This window comes from Mesoplodon bidens (genome assembly GCF_964165515.1).
Source record: "Mesoplodon bidens genome assembly, chromosome: 1".
Lineage (NCBI taxonomy): Eukaryota > Metazoa > Chordata > Mammalia > Artiodactyla > Ziphiidae > Mesoplodon > Mesoplodon bidens.
Window position 1 is genome coordinate 146,900,185 of NC_138176.1, and position 25,486 is coordinate 146,925,670.

A 25,486-nucleotide genomic window follows, 5' to 3' on the forward strand; every position below is an offset into this window, starting at 1 on the left:
CCATTTCAAAATAAATTTTAGATATCATGGCATTTTACCCCTAAGTACTTTAGCATTCATCTCCAAGAAATAAAGAAGCTGCCTTATGTAAATGCAGTACTATTATGATGGCCAATAAAATTAATTGTAGTCCTCAAATATCATTTATTATCAGTCCATAGTCAAATTTCCCAAAGACTTAGTCCCCTAGGTCTTTAGCATTGAAAACAAATTAAACCAGAATCCAAGCTAAAGTCCATGTACTGCATTTTATTTGATTGTCGTGCCTCTTATGTCTCCTCAGATCTAAAATTCCTACTAAGATATTAAGACTCTGAGGCTTTGGAGCACCGAGAAGATTATGGTGCTTTCCCCTCCCCCACCCCATCTACCCTCCATATAATTCAAAATAAAAACAATATTGAATTTCAATAAAAGAAATGTAAGCAAGTCCAAGTAGATTCAGATTTTTTCTCCCATCAAGATGATGACTTTGATGCTATCGAAATCTCAAGTGATCGCATTTTTAAATACCTCAGCATATGCTTATTTGCCTTGAATGGTCCAGCTCTAGACTCACAGAACTCAGTAGAGATAAAGTGACTCACTGTTTTCAGTTGAGCTGAATGTCTAGCGTGTCTAAACTTCACAGATAGGAAACCACATCCTTAATAGACACACAGAAGTGATTTTTAGTCCCATCGTACATATAAAGCCTTCCAGACACTAAGTTCCAATCCTTTTGGGTAATTTCACAGTGAGTTTCACAATATTTCTTTAAGGCAAAAAGTCACTTAGGCCTGTGGGTTGGAAAACAGAGGATGCAGAACCTTGTTGGTCCTACTTTAACCAGGAACACTCTGGTTACAAAGTGCCTCTTTTGTTTTTGGCCCTTCCTGAGTCACAGGTACCTATGGCTGGGCAAGAGTCCGGAATAGCTGTGGGTATGGGAGCGGGCAAGAGGTGCCCACCTGCCTGGGCTGCAACTTCTGCAACTCATAGGATAAACCTGGCATCCTTTGGAACAACACAGAAAAGGAGGTATTTGGGGAGTGCTTTCCTGCAAACGCACACCCTCTAATTGCCTTTTCCTGATTATCTTTCCTTGTTACGTTTGGAAGGGAGGCTCCTCTGAGAACCATTTCTTTGCACCTCGCTTGCAGGTGCACGGTGAGTGCTGCTTTAATTTATTGCACTTCGCCTTGTCGGGGACCCCAGCCCACCCCACCTCTGCTGGGAGAAACGCATTTCCACCTCCTTTTCAACTTCATGAGGTTCTGTTGACCCACTTGGAAGAGGTTCATTGTAGCACCTGCTTGTTTTTTTCTTCTGCTTAATTTGGTTTGCCTTTTATTGTCTTCCAACTGAATGGATTCTTTCTCTTTCTTTTAAGGGAAAGGAACCTGAGAAAAGCAATGCTTGTGGTGGTGACTGCTTGCTAAGGGTAATTACTGTTTTATGTTAATGTACATGTTAAAATGAGCAGACAGGGAATTGCTAAATTCACCATCTTGTTATTTCCCAAGTCTGGTCCTCTTAAGTATATTTGTTGCTTAAATAAAGATGTAGCCATGCAAAGTAGAAATGTCCAAATGTACAGTTTTTTATGCATGTGTATATATAGCATTTCAAATTTTTATTTCCATCAGCAAGAGTCATTATAGAATACTTGGAAATTATAGGAAAGTAGAAAGAAGAAACCCAGAGATAACTAGCGTTAACACTCTGAATTTATGTCTGGTCATTTAGTCTACATGTTATTTCTCTTTAAATGGGCACAGTTTCACTATTACAGTCTAGGACTTCTTGCTCCTGGGAAGTGTGGTCCATACATCAGCAGCATCAACGTCTCTTGGGAGCTTGTTAGAAATGCAGAATCTTGGTTAGCCTCTTGTATGCATCCCCCCACGCCCCAGGAAAAGAAATGCAGAATCTTGGGCTCTATCGCAGACATACGGAATCGTAATTTGTATTGAATGATACTACATATCCATTAAAATTTGGAAGCGCTTCTCCAGAACACAGTATACCCAGGACAGCAGGTGAAGTGGGTAGGACCCAAAGGCCAAGACTGTTTTTCTCCATTTTCCCTGTGTCACTCTTTCCTAAAACAATTTCCTCAGTATGTGATAAAGATAAAAATGAGGTCAATTTTCTAACAAGACATAGTAGCCTTGATAAGGAACCCAGCTGTCTCATGCATAAACATTTCATTTAGCAAACATACATTAGGTGCCTGCTGTGTTCCAGGGCACACATGCAGCAGTCACGAAGCCTGCCGTTAAGGCTTGCATGTACTGCAGTAGAAACAGATAGAGGGCAAGGGGAGGGGGTGGGTGGTGCTACAGGGATTGGGCTTGGAAGTCAGAAAGAAAAATGGTTTCTGGGCTGAGTCTTGAAATATAATTCACTGAACATGAGTTATGAGTATTGCTAGGCTCTGGAGAGAGCACAAGGCTGGATAAAATGGATCCCTTCCTTCAAGGAGTCTGTGCTTGATTTAAGGACAGGGGACAGTGTTTAAAATGATAAATAAAATCTGAAGCACCTTGGTGTTAGGGTAGAACCAGAAGATCAGGGTCTGAATATCAACTTTACAACTCTGTGACCTCGGACGAGTTATTTCACCTGTCTGAGTATCCATTTCTTCCGTAGATAGAAGCAGAATAACGTAAACTACTTCACAGAATTTCAGTGATCATTTTTTTTTTTGGCTGCGTTGGGTCTTCATTGCTGCGCGCGGGCTTTCTCTAGTTGCGGCAAGCAGGGGCTACTCTTCATTGCAGTGCGCGGGCTTCTCATTGTGGTGGCTTCTCTTGTTGTGGAGCATGGGCTCTAGGCGTGCGGGCTTCAGTAGTTGTGGCTTGTGGGCTCGGTAGTTGTGGCTCGCAGGCTCTAGAGCGCAGGCTCAGTAGTTGTGGCGCACGGGCTTAGTTGCTCCGTGGCATGTGGGATCTACTCGGACCAGGGCTCGAACCCGTGTCCCCTGCATTGGCAGGTGGATTCTTAACCACTGTGCCACCAGGGAAGTCCCTCAGTGATTTTTAAATGAGGTAACATAGTAAAGTTTTTGCCTACAGTGAGTACAGAATCAGTACCATGTGGCAAAGATATTTAAAAAGTGTCAAGTGAGTGCCATAGATAGAAGTATTGAGGAGAAACAGAGAAAAGAGAGGCTGTTTCTACCTGGACTGTGAGAGACCTTGTGGCCAATGTGGCCCTGAGGATGTGAATGAGGAAGAGTGGGCCAATGGGAACCAAAGTGAAAGATGAAGCTGCACTTTTGAGACTGGATAGACTGAGAAGAGAGGTAATAGAAACAAGGGATCAAGTTTAGTGGAGGAGAATTCTGTTTCCAACACATTCAGTTTGAGGCAGCTGCTGAAAGCTGCGCTTCTGGGATGCAAGTTTGCCCACATGGAATGTTCATTATTCAGACACATGCCCCTCTGTTCTAGGCTTAGCCAGGGCTGGGCATGAAATGAAGTGCTCAGCTTCCCTGGTCCTGGTGTTTGGTCAGAATACCTCTTGCAGAGGGACTCTTTCTTGCTCACTGGAAAGGTACACATCTATCCAGGGTTTCTCACCAGGTTGGAAAACAATGCACAATTTTTTTAAACCTTGAGACTTACCTCTTCTTCCAAAGAAGAGGTATGGAAGAGAACTGAAATTATCTGTGCCTAATTTTTATCCATTGTTATCCTCTTCCTTGGGTTTCTTTTTCTCTGTAAATCTTCTTCCTCCCAACTAATGACCATTAATTGCTACAGAAGAAAAATGAATTGGAAAAAGTTTTTTGAAAAATGGACTAAATGCTCTAACACCAGTGGTCTCTATTTCTATTTGTGTTGGTTTCAACCGTAGGCTCCTTTATGATCTCTCTTCATACGGAATAGACACAGCCTACAAGTAACCATAGTTACTGGCTTTTAGAGGTTACAACCAGCCTGCCATATAAAATGCTAACATTTTACCAAATTTGTTTTATCTCTGTCTCTCTCTGTTTCTGTCTCTCTGTCTCTGTATACATACACTTTAAAACATTTTTGCTGAACCGGTTGAGTTAGTTATAGAGGTCATGACCCTTTACCTGAAATATTAATACTTTAATATGTATCTCCCAAACACAAGAATATTCTCCCACATAGTCCATAATACCGATTCAAATTTCCCCAGTTATTCCAGTAATGTCTTTTTATAACCCCTCTCCTCATCCAAGATTCATCAACAGTCATTCACTGCATTTTGTTTCTTTTCCTTTAATCCAGAACAGTCACCCTGTTTTTGTTTATTTTTGTCATTCATGGCACTGATATCTTGGAAAATGCCAAGGTAATTGTCTTGCAGAAAGTACCACAAGTACTGGATTTGTTTGATTGTTACGTTATGATGAGATACAGATTAAGCCTTTTGACAAACATACTACATAGTCCCTGTGGAGACATGTGACGTTTGGTTATCCTATAATTGGTTGTGCCAACCATCACTTGGGTGAGGTGGTCTGCCAGAGCTCTCCATTATAAAGATACCTTTTCCCCTCGGTAAGTGATAAGTAATCTGTGGGGTGATATTCTGAGACTGTGTGAGTATCCTATTCCACAGCAACCCTTTCCCTAATGGTTTTAGTGTCCATTAATGATCCTTGACTGAATCAATCATTGCCTTGGTGGTTGCAAAGTGGGATTTTCTATTTCTGCTATTCCTTTGGTGTTTATTAGCTGGCTTTCTTTGTAAAAAAGAGCTTTCCACTATCCCCCTTTCCATGAATATCTGTGGATTTATGGTTCCTTTTTTTAAAATTGTAATTTATCCGTATCATTCTTTTTGTTGTTCAAATTGTACCACATTTGGCCAGTGGGAGCCCCTTCAAGGCAGCTCCTGTGTCCTTCCGTCATGTCTGCATTAATATTTGAGCACTTCTTGCTTTCTGGCATAGTATGATGTTCTAGGCTTATACTGTACTTTCCTTACCCCCAGGCCTGGACCCAACTATTTCTCCAGTGAGCTATGGTGCTTAGAAAAGCAAGACCTGGGTACTCAAACTTTTCTTTAAAAATGCATATAATCCAGAGAAAGTTAAAATTCCTTAATTATTTGTTGAAGCTCCCCCATTCCCCAGCTTCTGCTAAAATATTGCCATGGAGTCATTGGAAGTTTAGAAGTTGGAAGGAAAGGACCAGTGAGAGGAGGAGGCCGTTGAAAGAGAAGGTCATTGGGCTTTGGACCAGAGGTGGTGCAGTGATGCAAAAAGGGGGAGTGAGATAGTGCCAAGACCAATTTAGATTATGTTGGAATTCTGCCCACAGAGTGACTAGAGAGCCTGAGAAAATAATTTCTGCTTATTTTCCAGGTAGACTCTGAAAATTGGTTGCCCTTTTTTATATCCGGTAATGCTAAGAGAGTGTATTCCCCTGAGCTATACATATGCTAATTCTTAGAGCAATTTAAGAAATATAGTTTCCATACTGAGAGTTCCTAAGTGTTCTGTATTTTCAGAGTCAGTGTGAGGTGTGTATAGGTAGATGTATATTTCTGCATGTCTTTTTTAAAAATTAAAATTCATAGTTTTTATTTTGAACACTCCTAATTGAAAATAGTATCTGAATTTATTTGCTGATTATAATATTTGGTTGCAAATTATTAAAGGTGCATATGTGCAGCATTTTAGGCAGCAACTTTTGAGACACAGAAGCCAAGAATTTCAGTTATTTTCCAAAGTAATCAACATACATTTGATAAAATGATAGTCTCTGATCTTGAACTTGAACTGACTGATGTTTCTGGAACTCAGTATCACCTCTGTGCTCTCTTCTTGTATATGATAGCGTAATTAAAATATTCATTTGCCTTTTCTATTCTGTGAAACAAAACAGAACAAAACATGAAATCAGTAGCTTTGTTTCCATTTGATAGGGAAGTTATGAAAATGCTTAAAAATACAAAAGCAAATTTGAAACAGAAGGGTTTTTTGTTTGTTTTCCATTGAAGTCAGCATTTTTGGAAGTAAAAAACAAAACAAAACAGAGACTAGTACATCTATACTTTGTACAGCAGGAATATGTTTTTGTTTCTTTTTTTTGCGGTACGCGGGCCTCTCACTGTTGTGGCCTCTCCCGTTGCGGAGCACAGGCTCCGGACGCGCAGGCTCAGAGGCCATGGCTCACGGGCCCAGCTGCTCCGTGGCATGTGGGATCTTCCCGGACCGGGGCACGAACCCGTGTCCCCTGCATCGGCAGGCGGACTCTCAGCCGCTGCGCCACCAGGGAAGCCCAGGAATATGGTTATTATTCAGATGTATACACTGCATGTTACAGATGCCTTTATCATTTTATAAAACAAAACCACACACACACACACACACACACACAATCACTGATTTTTAACCCTCAGTGCATTCTTTTTTTTTTTTTCTTTTTGCGGTACGCGTGCCTCTCACTGTTGTGGCCTCTTGCACTGCGGAGCACAGGCTCTGGACAGGCAGGCTCGGTGGCCATGGCTCACGGGCCCAGCCGCTCTGCGGCATGTGGGATCTTCCCGGACCGGGGCACGAACCCGTGTCCCCTGCATCGGCAGGCGGATTCTCTACCACTGCGCCACCAGGGAAGCCCCCCTCAGTGCATTCTTGAGAATGGAGAGTGGTACTAAAGCAATTGCTCTACACCAAATGGTTACTGGCTATTTGGCGTGAGTAAGGCTACGCTGAAGATGGAAAGGGGCACATCCTTTAAATGTGCTGCTTGCCAGAATAGGTAAGTGAACTCAGGTTGTGTGGTGGCCAAATTGTTACACATTGGCCCTTGACTTAAGAGTATTGTAGTTTCACCATTTAGTTCTTATGCAATTTCAGTGCATGGGATTAAACTAAGCAGACTGATGACTAATAAGGAGTCACCATTTTTGGCAAATGGATTATTTTCAAAGTCCAGTTTTATTGTTATTGGGAAAATTTTAATGCAACTGAGTTCTTTTGGAGGTTGTAAAGATCAATATCTCTTTCTTACTTTCTATCAAAAACTCCCTGAGTGAGGCACTCATCCCCACAACCGAATCCATTGCTTCTTGTATTTCTTTAATCTTGATCTTGTTTGAAAGGAGCTTTATCCAGAGCACAATTTCTTCATTCATAACTAAATTTCTTTCAGACATTAAGACAGCTAATATGCAATTATATAATTAAAAGTCTTCTTTCATCTGGATTTTACTAAATCCATAACTGTTTTAGCCAGTAAAAGCAAATTATATTTTGGCCTCTAAAATGGATTTATATACTTTGAACATCTTTTGGGACTGTATTTGCCCTTGAATTATGAGATAGAAAATACTCTCCGTGACTGGATCTGTTAATACCTGTGGAGGAAGCATCTGGTACCCTTGTTCTTGGGCTGGTGTTCATTCTACTGGCTGGAGTCACATTCAGAATTAAAGTGGAGATAAAAAGGTTTTTTCCCCACCAAATGCCTTAGTCCTATTTTTACATAGCGTTTGGTTATTTCTAACTGTAAAAGTAGATGTGATTATTGTGGAAAATTTGGGAACCACAGGAAAATGCAAAGAAAATAAAAATTATTCTAATTCTGTTATCTCTAATTAGCAACTATACACAAATGTTGACTTTTTTTCATTCTAGTCTTTTTTTTCTAGGTATAGATACTTTTAAACAAAATTGAGATCATATGGAACAAATCATCTTATAGTCTGCATTCCCAATGAACACTGCTTAAAGACATTTTCTCATTTTATTAAATATCTTACAGATTTAAAAAAACTTTATCCGTTGCTGAATATTTATATTTTAAAATTGCTTAAAATGTTATTACTTTAATGGAAAACTTCTTTGTACATATCTTTATGTATATCTTGGACTTTTTTTTACGGATAACTTTAATCTTTTAAAAATTTATTGGTTTCAAGGAATGACAAATAATTCAGTTTCTCCTCTCTAGCAATTCTGGCTAAGTCCTCTTGTCTGCAAGAATCGTATCTTTATAACACCATCATGTTGGTCTGTCCGGAATGGTGCAGTAACGCTTCATTTATCTAACAACACCATTACGGAACTTCTCATAAATAAATTTTTCACGTAACTGAAACACCCTTAAAAGTGTTCATACTAGGGCTTCCCTGGTGGCGCAGTGGTTGAGAGTCCGCCTGCCGATGCAGGGGACACGGGTTCGTGCCCCGGTCTGGGAAGATCCCACATGCCGCGGAGCAGCTGGGCCCGTGAGCCATGGCCGCTGAGCCTGCGCGTCCGGAGCCTGTGCTCCGCAACGGGAGAGGCCACAACAGTGAGAGGCCCATGTAACACACACACACAAAAAAAAGTGTTCATACTAGGTTATTGTAAACCTAGTATGTGAGTGTGATTCTTTCTAAAATTAAATTACATATGTTGCTATCCTCTTTAACATAATTAACATACTTGCAAATCATAATTTAACCCCTCTGGTCTAAATCACAAGTGTCGTGGGACTTCCTTTGGTGGTCCAGTGGTTAAGACTCAGTGCTTTCACTGCATGGGGCTGGGTTCGATCCCTGGTCAGGGAACTAAGATCCCATAAGCCATGTGGTGTGGCCAAAAGAACCCCCAAAAACAAAACAAAACACACCACACACAAGCATCTTTGTAAACACTAGTTATTATACAGTCAGTTCTGCTAAAATGCAATGTATGTGTTTCTAAAAACCACCATGCTATGCAGAATCATGTAGTAAAGCCTCCAGTGCTTAAGGGAAAAGTAGGATCAGGGACATAACACTCAAAAACCTTTATCAGTGAGGCATCCCAGCACTGGAGCCTACCTGGGCTCTTTGGTGGGGCTGATGGTGGACTCTGGGAGGGCTCACGCCAAGGAGTACTTCCCAGAACTTGTGCTGCCAGTGTCCTTGTCTCCACTGTGAGACACAGTCACTGCCTGCCTCTGCAGGAGACCCTCCAACACTAGCAGGTTACCTGCACCACTCATAGAGCCATTTGTGAGGAAAGCCTGTCACATGGCCCTGCCGACCCGGCCACTGCTGACTGAATCACAGGGGACACGGGTGCAAGCCCTGGTCCGGGAAGATCCCACATGCCGCAGAGCAACTAAGCCCATGCGCCACAACTACCGAGCCTGTGCTCTAGAGCCCACGAGCCACAACTACTGAGCCCATGTGCTACAACTACTGAAGCCTGCGCACCTAGAGCCCGTGCTCTGCAACAAGAGAAGCCACTGCAATGAGAAGCCCGCACACCACAACAAAGAGTAGCCCGCGCTCGCCACAGCTAGAGAAAACCACGCACAGCAACGAAGACCCAACACAGCCAAAACTAAATTAAAAAAAAAAAACCAAACCTTTATCAGTGACACATTAAAAAAAAGTAAGATGGGAACTGAATAAAAATTGGAGCACAGTTTTACACATATTAGTTGGTCATGAAGTAAGTAGATAAAAAGTGCACAAAATATGGCATTTTACCTTGAGAAAGTCGTGACGTTTTCTGTGGACTGAGGCCCTGGAAAGGTTGCAGTTTGTGAGTCACTGTGAAGTGGTGGAAGGAGGGTTACCTGAAATCAGAAGGAAAGTTGGGGCACCCAGCGTGGAGGGCTGTGGCTCGGCACACGTCTGGGGGACTGAGATCGCCAACAGATATTTGAGGCGTGGATTTTGTGCCTTTTGTGTATCCTTAGACAGCTGGGTTCCGCCCCGTGCAATCTTCTGCTATTACCTAATGTTTCTTGCAGTGAAATCATACCTAAACAAATGTGAAAATCAAGTTACGCTCAAGTTGCTCCCTACTGTATCAACCTTGGAACAAACACGAGTGTTATAGGAGAACTGAGTGTACTGTGTGGCACCAGGGTGATGTCTAGGGGATATTTCTGCTTGTCTCTATCCTAAATGGAGGTAATGCATGTAAAAACACTTAGAGAAGAATCTGGCTTGAGAGTCCATACTGTGTAAGTGTAACAATAACAGTGTAACAGTAATAGTAACTCTAAACTGTAACAGTAACAATGACAGTAATAATAAATGATGACTATTGATGTCTGTGGGATTCTGACTGCCTACCATGGCAATGCTTCCTGCCTCCTCCTAAAGGACCTATTTCTCAATCTCTTATGGCTTTTAAATGAGTTTATCACGCTTCTTAGAATTACATCTAATGTGTGGCCCAGTGTGGGAGAGGCTGACAGGTGCACAGACTTTAGGTTATGGTTTACCTGTGGCATCTGTTACACCTACTTAAACTCGTTTATCTTATGAATGATTTATTACCTATGTATTCATTCACAGGATTGTTGGGGGAAGTAACTGATGTTTTAAGTGAGATTATCATCATGCAGAATTTTCAGATTTTCTCTTTTATTAGAAAAAAGTTGGGACTTCCCTGTTGGCGCAGTGGTTAAGAATCTGCCTGCCAATGTAGGGAACATGGGTTCAAGCCCTGGTCGGGGAAGATCCCACATGCCTCGGAGCAACTAAGCCCGTGCTGCGTGCCACAGTTACTGAAGCCTGTGCACCTAGAGCCTGTGCTCCACAACAAAAGAAGCCACCACAGTGAGAAGCCTGCGCACCGCAACGAAGAGTAGCCCCCGCTCACTGCAACTCTAGAGAAAGCCCGCGCACAACAGAGACCCAGTGCAGCCAAAATAAATAAATAAATAAATTTATTTTTAAAAGAAGTTAACACGCCTCTCTCTTCTCATTCCCACCTGCAAAAGTGAAGTGTGCTTCAATGGATACATCTGAAGGGCATTTACAAGTTGTTGATGAATTTCTTTAAGTTGTTATTGTTCACTTCTATTTACAACTGCTTCTGTGTTTGTGAGATGAGCTCATCTTTGGAAGGTGGGGCAGGCAAGTGTGATTTCAGAAGACCTTCCCTCCCAAGTCACAGTATAATTAGAAGTCCACATCCTCCCTAAGTTGCTTTTTAAAACTCCCTGAGAAGGACATTTTTATCGTGAATGGTTGCCAACAAGCCTTGCTGATTCCGGCTTTAGTAACTTTAATAAGATGACAGATCAAAACACCATCTAGATTTAACAAGTCTTGTTAGTATTGTTCTGAAGGAAAAGTAGCTAATATAGCTCATCATTTAGATATTCCAATGAAATCTGTATTTTAATTATGCAGAGACTCTGAATAACAATGGGGTGTTTTGATTTTTAATTTCTAATCTGACTTTGAACGTTAACTTTTTGTCTCTACACAATTTCTAGATACATTCGGGCTGCCTGACCTCATTGAGTGATTGCTATTAATTAACAAGACTTTGTGGGAAAAGGGAAATTGCCTTCTGAGCTTTGTACCAAAGACCTGGGGAAAGTAAGTAATTTTCTAATTTGCTTTTTAAAAATTTTATTATATTTCTCTCAGAAAGTTAACAGTTTGTCTGTGGCTTTTTTACTTCCTTTCTTTCCTGGCTTTGTAAGTTTTATATGTTCTTACAGACTTGAAACATGGAAAGGGACTCAGGAGACCTTTAAAAAAAAAAAAACCTTTCAAGAGATTAGGATGACTTTCTGCAATGTGCCATTTCTTTGGAATTTCATAAACTGAGTCCTCAAGGTTGTGATAAAACCTTTTATCAGGTGTTCAGTAGATGAATTAAACTCTAAAGGTAAGACAGTGTAATATGGTGTGACAGAAAAGTGAGTCCGGTTTTTTGCGCTTCAGGAGTTTTAGACTTTTAGATAAGCTCTTTGGTTCTGAATTTTTTAGAATAAGAATGTAATCCATTTGGTTCTTTTCTTGTCTGGAAAGGAAAATAAAATGTGGAATCACTTGTTCAATAAGTCCCTCATGTAGCTTGGTTTTGGAAGAATTGATGCATGTCAGTTTTATTGTTTTATAACTTTTTCGAGAAACTCTAAGATAGTTTAATTGAGAAACCTGTGTGAATGGCTTGACTATCTCGTAGAAAAAATTGTTCGACGCCATAAAGTTCAGTTTATTTCCCTGATCTTTTTGAAGAGAAAGGTAAAATGGGCCCTAAAAATAATGCAGTCTACTTTTTTGTAGATACTACTTGGAAATGTGAGTGGCCCATAAGAATGTAAGTGAAACAACACACATACACCCACACACACACGCACGTACTCATGCACACGCATTCACACACACCTCCTTTCTGGTGTATTCCAGAAGCAATATCATTGACAGTAGGAACTGTTTGCTCATTAAATCACTAGATAGTTTTCTAAACTTTGTATTCTTTGTGTATTGCAGCTCCTCTACATTTCTGACAGTACAAATGAGATAGTTGAAACATTCCTAAAACAAAACAAGACAGAACAGAAACTATACTCTAGAAGTTCCATAGAAGCATTAAACAGTAAGATCAGATTTTATTGTTATATTGTTTGTAGTGTAAATTTATTTATAACTAAATTGTGTGTTATTTGAAATAATTTTAATAAGGTAAGGGTCTTTAATTATGAAGCTGTTTTGAAGTTAAATAAGATGTACTGAAAAAAATATTACATACACACACGGAGTATACACATACCACGAAAACAGTTTCTGAGAGCCATCAAGTCTCTGCTAAAATATAAATCCAATGAAAGCAAGGACTTGGAAAATTTTCTCCAAAAACATTTTTTTTTTGTTACGGTGAAATATTTGCAGTAGTGAAATACTATTGTCAGTGGAATTTAAAAAAAATGATAGCAATATATTTAGTTGAATTTTTTAGCCTTGTATTCACATATTAACCTTAAAATAAAGGATATTTATTCCATCCTGGAAGGATATTTGAAAGAGGATTATGTTGGAAGTCACCAGTCTCTCCACAGAAGTAGAACGAAAAGAGCAAAAGATTAATTCTCTGGCCATTAGGATCTCAATATTTGCAGTGGTGTTTAGATTGGAAATACAACTTAGCCCCAGAAAGTGAGCACTTAAAGTGCCTTTCAAATAATTTAGCATTTCTTTAAAATTTAATATAGTCCCTGGTGAAATATTTTCCTTCCATTACACCAGAATATTCCCTTTGTGATATTGCTGTAAAAGTTACTTTTCCATTTTGTAGAAGCAAGGCATCAGTAGGACTTTTGATCGCCACAATAAGCTAAAGACAGTCCCTGTGTTACCAAAGGGACTATGGCAGAAGGATCCCTGCTTACTGAAACTGATGTCATAGCTGAAAACTTATATGCACAGAAGGATGTTCACAGTTGACTTTTAAGTTAAAAAGAAGGTGGTTATAATGCATAAGTATGCTCTGTATAAATCTAGTCCTGAAGAACTAGTTATATGGAAGTAAACATTAAGGGAGAGGGCAGGGTGGGGGGAGATGGAGGAAAGTCCCTCCTGAAATTTACAAAAGTCACAGGTGAATGTTTCTGACAGTACTTTGAAAACTGTAAGGGGTACTTAAATGAATTGGTGACTTATTTTGGGGGAGATTAGTGCAATTTTAGGGAAAATTCAGAACCCTAAACAACCACCACACTATCTTTTTTTTTTTTTTTTTGCGGTACACGGGCCTCTCACTGCTGTGGCCTCTCCTGTTGTGGAGCACAGGTTCCGGACGCGCAGGCTCAGAGGCCATGGCTCACGGGCCCAGCCGCTCCGCGGCATGTGGGATTTTCCCGGACCGGGGCACGAACCCGTGTCCCCTGCATCGGCAGGCGGACTCTCAACCACTGTGCCACCAGGGAAGCCCCCACGCTTCCTTTTAACTCCCATTTGTCCTCTACTTTTATTTTTTTCTTAATCACAAATATGTTTTCAAAGACTTCCTTGTTTCAAGTGTTTTATTTAATTGTTTGAAGTAGGTTTCTGGAAACTTGAGTCTATAATATTGACAAAATGTGGATGCACTTTTGAAAAATTAGCCATGGATTATTTTAAAAGAAGCAGAAAATAGCTTCTATTTTATTATCCTGTTTAATACATATATATGTTTATTTTTATGTTAATACTATCAGAGTAGTATATGCTACAAATTATTTGGTATCCTTTCTTTTCCACTTAAATAATGAATTCCCATGCTAATAAATATTTGTCTACAATATTTTTAGTGAAAGAGAAACAGTTGAATCTTAGCTTTTTGTTTAATTTTAGGTGATCCTGGCTTTCAGTTAGAAGGGAGTATAAATATGTGAAATATATGGTGTGGGTTTTTCATCTGTGAACAGAGAATAGACTAGGATTCACCTTCTACAATCTCTACTGTGTTTACTGTAACCAGACATGTTCTGAGCAGGAGGCTTGTGGGACTAAATATGTGTTCAAAATGGTAAATGTCACTGTTTGACAGGTACTGTGTATAAAGCTTGAGTCTTCTTTGGTCCCTTTGTTATATTACAAGAGTGCAGGAGACATCTTTCTCCCGCTTAGCTGTCTTCATCAATATTTCTGTGCCTAAGGAAGGATTCTACCTATGTATTTCTCCCTCCCAAGAAGCTCTTAATATCTCAGATGAGGTGATGGGTACAGAAGGAATGTTTCATAGACTTTGGAATATAATTTATTGGAGCAAATTGAAATCCAAATTAATTGGAGATGCAAAATGTATTATAGACCTTTTCATGCCTTCTCAATTTTAGGTTCATTTATTAAGCCAACATTTTTTGCACAACTACCATGTGCCAGGCACTGTGTTAGGAGCTCATTATACAAAGATGAATGAGATATGCTCTTGCTTTCAGGGAACTTAATTTGAGTTTCAAATTCAGATTCAAATAACATATATTCAGTGTGTACTATGTGATATTCTGGATATTCTCAAATGAGGTGCTGGACCACTAACATTCAGTTCAGTAATGATATTCATTGACCCATCCCTTCCAAAATAAATCATGAATAGAATTTTCTAATCCTTAAGGGTTTTTTTCCATTTTATTTTCCTGAACTTTTGGTACCTGCTACTACTTGTTAAGTTAAATTAGCAAATAGAAAAAAAAAGTTAATGAATAAAAAGCATTTAATCAACAAACTTAGAACAATGATTTAAAAAAACGTGTGTATATATTTATACACACATATGTGTACACACACACACACATAATATTTGGGAAGCAGTATGTATATAATGTAGTTGTAATTTCTCCTAGTAGAATAATTCTTGGTTCATGTGGTACAGTTAAATATACCAAGATTTCTGATATTCTGCCCTTAGACTGGCTCCGCTGTCTGAACAAGTGTGGAAGTCATAGTAGTGAGTCACTAGATTGTCACAGTAATTCTTAGGGTAGGGATTATTGAAACTAGGGGGAAAGTAACTCGCCAGCATTCACACAGCTAGAAAAGGTTTGAGTTAGGATTCTAACTCTGATCCATCTAACTTTAAAGCCCATGAGGTATCCATCTGACTCTGGTGAGCCTGTAGGGAAGATGGATTCACAAATGCCGTGGGCCTGCTGAGGAGGGGGCAGTCATTTCCTGAGGAATCAGGAGTCTGTATGTCATTGGGCATGTTCCCCATTTTCTCAAAGTCCATCTCTTCATCTTTAAAGAATAGTTGGTAGTAGGATCTAGCAGGGCATTGGACCAGAGCAATTAAGGAGCATTGGTAAGAGAAATAGCTAGGCATGTGAGATGGAGAAATAATAGGTCTGACTGGAAGCCACTGCTAGCAATTAACCCGGGGAGTGTGCTGGGAACTGTATTAAGAGTTTTACATATTTCATCTTATTTAATCCTATATATCAGTTCTGAGAGGTAGGTGTTATTGCCCCATTATAAAGATTTTGAAACTGAGGCTCAGTGAGGTTAAATAACTTGTCTAACGTCACATAGCTAGGGAGTGGAGTGGTCAAGACTTGAACTCAGGTCTGTATGACTTTCATGTTTATGCTTTAACCACTGTGCTATGATCAGAAGTAATCCTTTCTGTGTGTCAAACTCCCTTAACACCCTACTTCAGTCTCTCTGATAGTATATTCTGATTTTATCTTTTATTGTTTTTAACTTGAATTGGGTTATAGTTATTTACATAATGTTTAATAGACTATAAGGTCTTGAGGCCTGGGATCTAGTCTCATTCACTTTTTTTTTTTTGTCTTTCATAACTCTTTGCTCAGTAAAATTTGCATTGATAAGATGAATAATCTCTAAGATATTTTGTCCCTTGAAATTCAGTGTTTTAAAATTATATACGTGAAGCTTCTGTTGAAGTTATATCAAGTGTTACTCAAATTGGGGTAATTGGATTTTAGTTTGATATTTGTTTATTTATTTATCTATTTAGTTGTTTGATATCTAGATTGATCTCTAAAGTTTCAGGAAATTCCTAATTGCCATTTTATCTTGTGACTTGCTGTCCAAAACTGAAGCTGAGACTAAAATGCACTTCTTGTAAGCCCTTTTGGAGGCTGGAAAGCTGTGCTTGCTGCTTCAATGCTATGGCAGGTATAAAACTGTCTTAAATGATACTTTTGAGTCCATAAAAAATACTACACCATCATTCATGCAGGTAGGGACCTCAGTTTGTGAAAATATGTGGAGCCCTTGTGTTGACGGTTACTCCTGTTGGTCCTGGCTGCTTTCAGATTTAGACAACAAACAGAAGTACTTTTCTGGTTCAGGGCATATTATGGGAGACCGTTGGGGTCAGGCTGCCTAGGTTTACACCCTAGTTTCTTGGTTTATGAACTCTGTGACTCATGACAAGAAAGCATCTGTAAAATGAAGATGGATAAGAAAACAGGTTGTTATAATAGGTTCGTGTACTTGGTTCACTGGGAATTTAGGGAGAAAATATCTGTATTCAGATGGGAGCCACTTTTGCTCAGATACTCTTTAAAGGAGGCCAAAACTATGAGCTCGTAGGACAGAATTTGACGGTTCAGTATTACAGCCCGTGTTCATCCCTAACCCTTTGCTCTTTTTAAACCAGAGTTCACGTTCTCTTGTAACTACTGCATTTATTTTCCTGTACTCTAAGGAGGTAGTTTAGACTTTGCTTCATGTTCTGTATGCTGGAGCAGAGTAGGAAACGACGTCTTTTAAGAAAATAGAAACTGTTACTCAAGATCAACATTGCCTCTGGGCTTTGAAAAACTCTGGGGTTTCTTTCATCTTCCAGGAGAGCTGTGAGGAAGGAAAGCAAACCCTGGGGAAGTTTCATAGCTTGTCTCTGCCACTGTTACTGGAAAAGGGGAAAGTAAGGGCCCGTAAATAGCTGTCATGGCCGCAGTTGATTGCAGGTTCAGGTGTGCTAGAAATAAAGCACAGGGAGCTGCTTATTTCCACGGCTGCTGCTCGGCCTGACAGCAGGAGAATGGGTCTCAGAACGTGGCTCTACAGTGAAAACAAAGTGTCCCATCCATCACAGGCATGCATTTCATAAATTTCAATTTGCACAAAGATTCATGATGTTATTCCCTTTTGAGGTTTAATATCTTAGATTGCTAACAAGTTGGGTAAAAATACTCTTCAGCCTCAGCCTTATTCTTGTAGTTCTTGATTGCTTAGTTTTGCACTTTGAAGGAAGGGCACACTTGGCCTGTACCTTCTTGATGGTGAAAAGCAGGAGCTATCAATAAATGCTGAATTTAAAAACCATTTCCAGGGTTACCTTCCCCCACTACGTGACCCTTGCAAAAAAGCTTTAGTCTGCTGTAAGCTGGTAATCTCTTAATGCATGGATACCCTGGTGGGGAAAATAAAATCGGATTGTATACCTTTCCCATTTACTTGTGGACTAATTGTTGTTCTCCTGCATTTAAAAGCAGATGTTATATATGGCCTTTATTATGTTGAGGAAACTTCCCTCTATGCCTACTTTCTGCAGGGTTCTTATCATAAATGGGTGTTGAATTTTGTCGAAAGCTTTCTCTGCATCTATTGAGATGATCATATGGTTTTTCTCCTTCAATTTGTTAATATGGTGTATCACGTTGATTGATTTGCATATATTGAAGAATCCTTGCATTCCTGGAATAAACCCCACTTGATCATGGTGTATGATCCTTTTAATGTGCTGTTGGATTCTGTATGCTCGTATTTTGTTGAGGATTTTTGCATCTATGTTCATCAGTGATATTGGCCTGTAGTTTTCTTTCTTTGTGACATCTTTGTCTGGTTTTGGTATCAAGGTGATGGTGGCCTCATACAATGAGTTTGGGAGTGTTCCTCCCTCTGCTATATTTTGGAAGAGTTTGAGAAGGATAGGTGTTAGCTTTTCTCTAAATGTTTGATAGAATTCGCCTGTGAAGCCATCTGGTCCTGGGCTTTTGTTTGTTGGAAGATTTTTAATCACAGTTTCAATAATAAAGGCCATATATGACAAACCCACAGCCAACATTGTCCTCAATGGTGAAAAACTGAAACCATTTCCACTAAGATCAGGAACAAGACAAGGTTGCCCACTCTCACCACTCTTATTCAACTTAGTTTTGGAAGTTTTAGCCACAGCAATCAGAGAAGAAAAGGAAATGAAAGGAATCCAAATCGGAAAAGAAGAAGTAAAGCTGTCACTGTTTGCAGATGACATGATACTATACATAGAGAATCCTAAAGATGCTACCAGAAAACTACTAGAGCTAATCAACGAATTTGGTAAAGTAGCAGGATACAAAATTAATGCACAGAAATCTCTGGCATTCCTATACACTAATGATGAAAAATCTGAAAGTGAAATCAAGAAAACACTCCCATTTACCATTGCAGCAAAAAGAATAAAATATCTAGGAATAAACCTACCTAAGGAGAAAAAAAACCTGTATGCAGAAAATTATAAGTCACTGATGAAAGAAATTAAAGATGATACAAATAGATGGAGAGATAATACCATGTTCTTGGATTGGAAGAATCAACATTGTGAAAATGACTCTACTACCCAAAGCAATCTACAGATACAATGCAATCCCTATCAAACTACCACTAGCATTTTTCACAGAACTAGAACAAAAAATTTCACAATTTGTATGGAAACACAAAAGGCCCCGAATAGCCAAAGCAATCTTGAGAACGAAAAACAGAGCTGGAGGAATCAGGCTTCCTGACTTCAGACTATACTACAAAGCTACAGTAATCAAGACAGTATGGTACTGGCACAAAAACAGAAAGATAGGTCAATGGAACAGGATAGAAAGCCCAGAGATAAACCCATGCACATATGGTCATGTTATCTTTGATAAGGGAGGCAGAAATGTACAGTGGAGAAAGGACAGCCCCTTCAATAAGTGGTGCTGGGAAAACTGGACAGGGACATGTAAAAGTATGAGATTAGATCACTCCCTAACACCATACACAAAGATAAGCTCAAAATGCATTAAGGACCTAAATGTAAGGCCAGAAACTATCAAACTCTTAGAGGAAAACATATGCAGAACACTCTATGACATAAATCACAGCAAGATCCTTTTGGACCCACCTCCTAGAGAAATGGAAATAAAGACAAAAATAAACACATGGGACCTAATGAAACTTCAAAGCTTTTGCACAGCAAAGGAAACCATAAACAAGACCAAAAGACAACCCTCAGAATGGGAGAAAATATTTGCAAATGAAGCAACTGACAAAGGATTAATCTCCAAAATTTATAAGCAGCTCGTGCAGCTCAATAACAAAAAAACAAACAACCCAATCCAAAAATGGGCAGAAGACCTAAATAGACATTTCTCCAAAGAAGATATACAAACTGCCAACAAACACATGAAAGAATGCTCAACATCATTAATCATTAGAGAAATGCAAATCAAAACTACAATGAGATATCATCTCACACCAGTCAGAATGGCCATCATCAAAAAATCTAGAAACAATAAATGCTGGAGAGGGTGTGGAGAAAAGGGAACACTCTTGCACTGCTGGTGGGAATGTGAATTGGTACAGCCACTATGGAGAACAGTATGGAGGTTCCTTAAAAAACTAAAAGTAGAACTACCATATGACCCAGCAATCCCACTACTGGGCATATACCCTGAGAAAAACCATAATTCAAAAAGAGTCATGTACCAAAATGTTCATTGCAGCTCTATTTACAATAGCCCGGAGATGGAAACAACCTAAGTGTCCATCATCGGATGAATGGATAAAGAAGATGTGGCACATATATACAATGGAATATTACTCAGCCATAAAAAGAAACGAAACTGAGCTATTTGTAATGAGATGGATAGACCTAGAGTCTGTCATACAGAGTGAAGTAAGTCAGAAAGAGAAAGACAAATACCGTATGCTAACACATATATATGGAATTTAAGAAAAAAAATGTCATGAAGAACCTAGGGGTAAGACAGGAATAAAGACACAGACTTACTAGAGAATGGACTTGAGGATATGGAGAGCGGGAAGAGTGAGCTGTGACAAAGCGAGAGAGAGGCATGGACATATATACACTACCAAACGTAAGGTAGATAGATAGTGGGAAGCAGCCGCATAGCACAGGGAGATCATCTCGGAGATCAGCTCCGTGCTTTGTGACCGCCTGGAGGGGTGGGATAGGGAGGGTGGGAGGGAGGGAGATGCAAGAGGGAAGAGATATGGGAACATATGTATATGTATAACTGATTCACTTTGTTATAAAGCAGAAACTAACACACCATTGTAAAGCAATTATACTCCAATAAAGATGTAAAAAAAAATAAAAGGCAAATGCAAAAAAAAAAAAAAAGCAGATGTTAAACTCTCCCTTTGATGTTCCACAGCAGACAGACTCCAGTTGTGTGTTCCAACTTCTGATGCATATCTGTTGTTAAATTAAGATCAGCTTTGGCAGATTACAGTTTGATGGTTACATTTTGACCTGGATCCACAGAACAGAATGGCAATTTATTCTTTCATCCGACACACATTTAGTAGGTTCCTGCCTGGCCCTTTATGTAAATTATTTTCAAATCTCACAAATACCACAAAAACCTAGCAAACTTGATAGTGCTATCTCTATTTTATAGATAAGAAAAATAAGGCATAGAGAATGATTGGAAAACTTGCCCAGGATAACATTGCTATTAAGTGGCTGGGATTTGATCTGGGGTTTTTGGCTGACTCCAAAGCTGTTACTGTGGTGGGGAGGGGGGGAGGGAGTGGGGAGACTGCCTTTTGAGAGGAGTTGATCAATGGAGCAAAGATCTTGAGGTGTTGACATAAAAAAAAAGTCATTAACCATGAACCCGTCATGCATTCATTTATTCAACAGATATTTATTGAGTGTCTATTTTGTGCTAGACACTCTGCAAGGTGCTGGAAATTCAGTGGTGGGCAAGACATAATCCTTCACCAGCTTCAAGGAGGAAAAAGGTATGCAAGAAAGAGTGTTCCCCTCCAAAAGCTGCGGTGTCTTGGTTGGGAGAACAGAAGAGCTTTTATAAAGTTTTTTTAAGATGTGGGAATTTTGACGCCTTAATCAAAGTTGTTTAGTTTATTCTTCTTTTATATCAATGTATATACTGTACTAAATTATCTACAAATAAATAGAGAGGTGGCTTCACTAGGAAACTTGACAACCGTACTCCTTGGTTGGGCTGCTTAGGACATGCAGAAATGGAGGCTGGAGTGAAATGGTATTGAGTTTCTTTTTTTTTTTTTAATTTATTTGGTTGCGCCGGGTCTTAGTTGTGCCTCACGGGCTCCTTAGTTGTAGCTCTCTGGCTCCTTAGTTGTGGCATGCGAACTCTTAGTTGCGGCAGGCATGTGGGGTCTAGTTCCCTGACCAGGCATTGAACACAGGACCCCTGCATTGAGGGCGTGGAGCCTTAACCACTGCGCCACCAGGGAAGTCCCCTGTATTGAGTTTTAAACAAAGTGTGGTGAATAAAAATTTGAACAATGAGCTGGCAAGGACTGAATCTAATTCAGTTTTGGGATCCCCATTTTATGTAGGAGGACTTAGCACAGTGCCTGGTATGTAGCAAGTTCCTAGTAATTCTGGTTTACTGGTTCAGTGATGAGACATAAAATAAGGAAGAGAGGGGAAAGGAAGCTTGTGGGTTGTGGGGTGTGTGGGAGATAAGGTAATATCGAGGAGGAGTGTGAGGGTAGCCATAAAATAAACCGATAAATAAATAAGGAGAGCACACGACATATGACAGACTTGATTCATATGTACAAACCCTTTTAATATCCAAGGCAGGGAGGAGCTGTGTTTATGTAATCTGGAAATGCCATTGCGTTTGGGTGCCTGAGAGAGAATGCAGCTTTCTCTTGACCTTCTGATTGGACTCTTCTGACTTTCTATTCACACATGAACCCACTCTACCCCCTTTCCCACCATGAACTTTATTTCACTTTTTTGAGACTCAGCTTTTAGGCATGGTGTTTGGTTCTTTAATAAGTAGGGTGTCAATATGTGTCAGTTTGCTGGGACAGTCTTGACTGTGCCTGTTGCTATTTTTGATAATGCCCCCTTTCAGAACCAAGTGTTCTGGTTTGGATGATAAATTAAATGGCCACCCTACTAATAAGGGAATTTGGTGACGTTCTGTATCATTAAAAAAAAAAATCTTTACAGCATTCAGACTACTTTGATGAATTACCTTAATGTGGATGTAGTACCTGTAAAATTTCGAAGCAGACTAGTGTCTGATCTCTTATAATAAGTAGGAAGAAGAGAAAATGAGCGGTACCTGAAAAGATTCAGATGTAGAGAGATATAAGCCAATTTCAACAAGAATTTTAATTACAGCTAATGACTGGCATAGCCTATGAGAAAGGGCATTTAAAGACTGTTCTGATGATGGGCAGTGTTGAGGGAATCTAGCGTCTTTTGAGATAATCTTGTCTTGATTGCTAGTTTTTATTTAGAGTTTCAGTGTTTCCACAGCAGTGGTAATTTAATTCAGATGTACTTTCATTTGTTCTCTAAGTAGAAAGTAGAAGAAATAATTTCTTAGAACAGAGGTTTTGTCAGAGGTTTAAATAAGTGACCGGAGGGGAAGTTGTTGAATTCAAGTTTTTTCCTTAAATCTGTTAAATTGTGTCTTTTGTAATAATAATAATAATATTTTAATAGTAATAATATTTTAATAGTAATATTTTAATCAAGTGAGATTCACATAGGGATTCAGTGCACATTAATAGAATATATGCTGGGGCTTTTCTCTTAATAAATAGGATTAAATTGGTTTTATAGTTCGCATACATGGATTTGAAGACATGAACTAGTATTTTGTCACACAGATATATGTAAAAGCTTTTTAGTTATTCAGGTAACGCTTGACAATAATTGCAGCATGAGAGTTGGGTAGGATTAAAATCATGCTTATTAGACCAGTCTTTTCCATATTAATATTGATATTTTATGAGATAAGGATGCATTTACCTTCAAGTCCCATAGTTTCTTGTTCCCTGCAATGTTATCTTTCATAGGAGGGTAGATTTCCAGAGTAGAGGGACTGTTTCTATACAACCTTAAAATTCTGTTTGTTTTGGAATAAAATTCTGGCTCTGCCTCAGGCTATCTGTGGGTGAGTTCTTTCTCTGAGCCTCGGTTTTCTAGCCTATAAAGTGGGAATAATGGTATCTATTGCTTAGAGTTTATTAATATAGTGTTTATTCATTCCTGCATCTGTGATAAGCACTAACAAAAAGGTTAATGTTCTCCAAGTCTTAGGAATCAATAGCAGAAACTGAGATGGAGAGACATATATTATTGTTGGAAGGATGAGACTCAAAATAGTTGACAACCAGATGCTGGCCAATCAGAATGGATGCTGACTATAAACATTGGACAGTCATCACAGTGCTCACCTACTGAATATCATCCTATGTTATCAGTATCAGGAAATCTGTTTAACCTGTGATGATTTGCAAGAAACCCATTGTGTCTCCTAGTTATAAATTAATGCTTCCTCTTCTGAGGTGATCGGGAAAGGACACCATCTTCATATGATGAGGTGAGCCTAGCTCTCATGCCTGGATTCCCGTCCCAGGTTCCCTTTTCTTTGGGGACCTTGCTAATCATTGCTGCCAGCACTGTGATAGCTCTGCTATCCCACTCTGCTTTCCTATTTCCCACTCCATCCTTAGCTTGGAAACATGTCCTTAATTCTCTATAGTAGATAAAAATTGAGTTTATGACCTTTAACAAAACCCTGAGAGTCCCGTAAAATTGCTACTAGATATGGCATACTGAGACCCATCCTCACTGGGCCCTTACAAGGCTACCTCTCTGGCCTAGACCACCAGCCCCCTCTCCCAGAAGTGACTATCAGCATATTTAGTTGTAGAGGCCAGGCATCAAATAGATTAAGGCCCTGGAAGAGGGAAGATTTCTGCCAGGTCTTTCCTTCCCAGTTTTCATTTCTTATCTCAGGCTCTGCCTCTTCCCAGAATAATTGACACTGGGAAGTCCACCTCTCACAGGGCAGATCCTAACTGCTTACCCCAGGGATGGGACGACAATAACCACAGCTGTCAAAAAATGCAGAATCAGTGCAAAGGCTTCCATATAATCCTAGAAGGTTCCTTTCCTAAGGCAGGCGTGAGTTGATTTAATCATATTGGGCATATACTGATGTGGTCAAGAATCTTTAAGAAATTGTTTTGTGATCACCTCACACCTGTTAGAATGGCTGTCATCAAAACTACAAGAGATAAAAAGTGTTGGTGAGGATGTGGAGAAAAGGAGCTCTTATGCACTGTTGGTGGGATCGTAAAATCGTGCAGCCACTATGGAAAACAGTATGGAGGTTCTTCAAAAAATTAAAAATTAAAAATATAACTACCATAAGGTCCAGCAATTCCACTTGTGGGTATATGTCTGAAGGAAATGAAATCACTATCTCAGAGAGATATATTTGTTCCCCCATGTCCATTGCAGCATTGTTTACAATAGCCAAGACATATAAGTATCCATTACCAGCTGAATGGATAAAGAAACTGTGGCATATATATCCAGTGGACTATTATTCAGACATCATAAAGAAGAAAATGCTGCCATTTGCAACAACATGGATGGACCTTGAAGGCATTATGTTAAGTGAAATAAGTCATACAGAGAAAGACAAATACTGTATGATCTCACCTATATGTACAATCTAAAAAAATCCTGAATTTACAGAAACAGAGAACAGATTGGTGGCTGTCTGAGGTGAGGGGTTTGTGGGTGGGAGAGGTAGTCAAAAGGAACAAACTTCCAATTATAAGATAAATAAGTCATGGGGATGTAATGTGCAGCATGGTGACTGTAGTTAACAATACTGTACTGTGTATTTGAAAGTTGCTAAGAGAGTAGATCCTAAAAGTTCTCATCACAAGAGAAAAAAACTTTAACTATACATGATGATGAATGTTAACTAACTTACTGTGGTGATCATTTAAATTTGAATAAATACACATCAAGTCATTATATTGTGCACCTTAAACTAATACAGTGTTATATGTCAATTATAGCTCAATAAAACTGGAAAGAAAAAGAAATCATTTTGTGGGGAGATTTTTTCCTGCCAGCAGACTAAGGTGGTACTCCCAACCTGAAGCTCAGGAGTTTTATTAGGGAAGACGGAGGAACACTGGAAACCTAGGTTCTAGTCCGGGTTTTGCTAACTGCTAGTTGTGTGACCTTGAGTTACATAGGTACCCCTTCCTGGGGTCCTCATTTTCTTATCCATAAAATGATTTTCACATGTAA

At 39.4% G+C, this 25,486-nt stretch overlaps 1 protein-coding gene across 18 annotated transcripts in view; it reads left to right on the forward strand.

Annotated features, from left to right (window-relative positions):
- APBB2 (amyloid beta precursor protein binding family B member 2) overlaps nucleotides 1-25,486 on the forward strand; it is a 476,036-nt gene that overhangs the window by 100,148 nt on the left and 350,402 nt on the right. For 12 of the 18 annotated variants that reach the window (XM_081232470.1, XM_081232469.1, XM_081232466.1 and 9 more), the window contains one exon: nucleotides 11,184-11,289. The gene's annotated coding sequence lies outside the window, so the exon portion shown is untranslated. Of the gene's footprint in view, nucleotides 1-1,372; nucleotides 1,424-11,183; nucleotides 11,290-12,192; nucleotides 12,299-21,055; nucleotides 21,157-25,486 lie in introns of all 18 variants that reach the window. The other 6 variants (XM_081232474.1, XM_081232471.1, XM_081232478.1 and 3 more) reach the window with 4 other exon arrangements.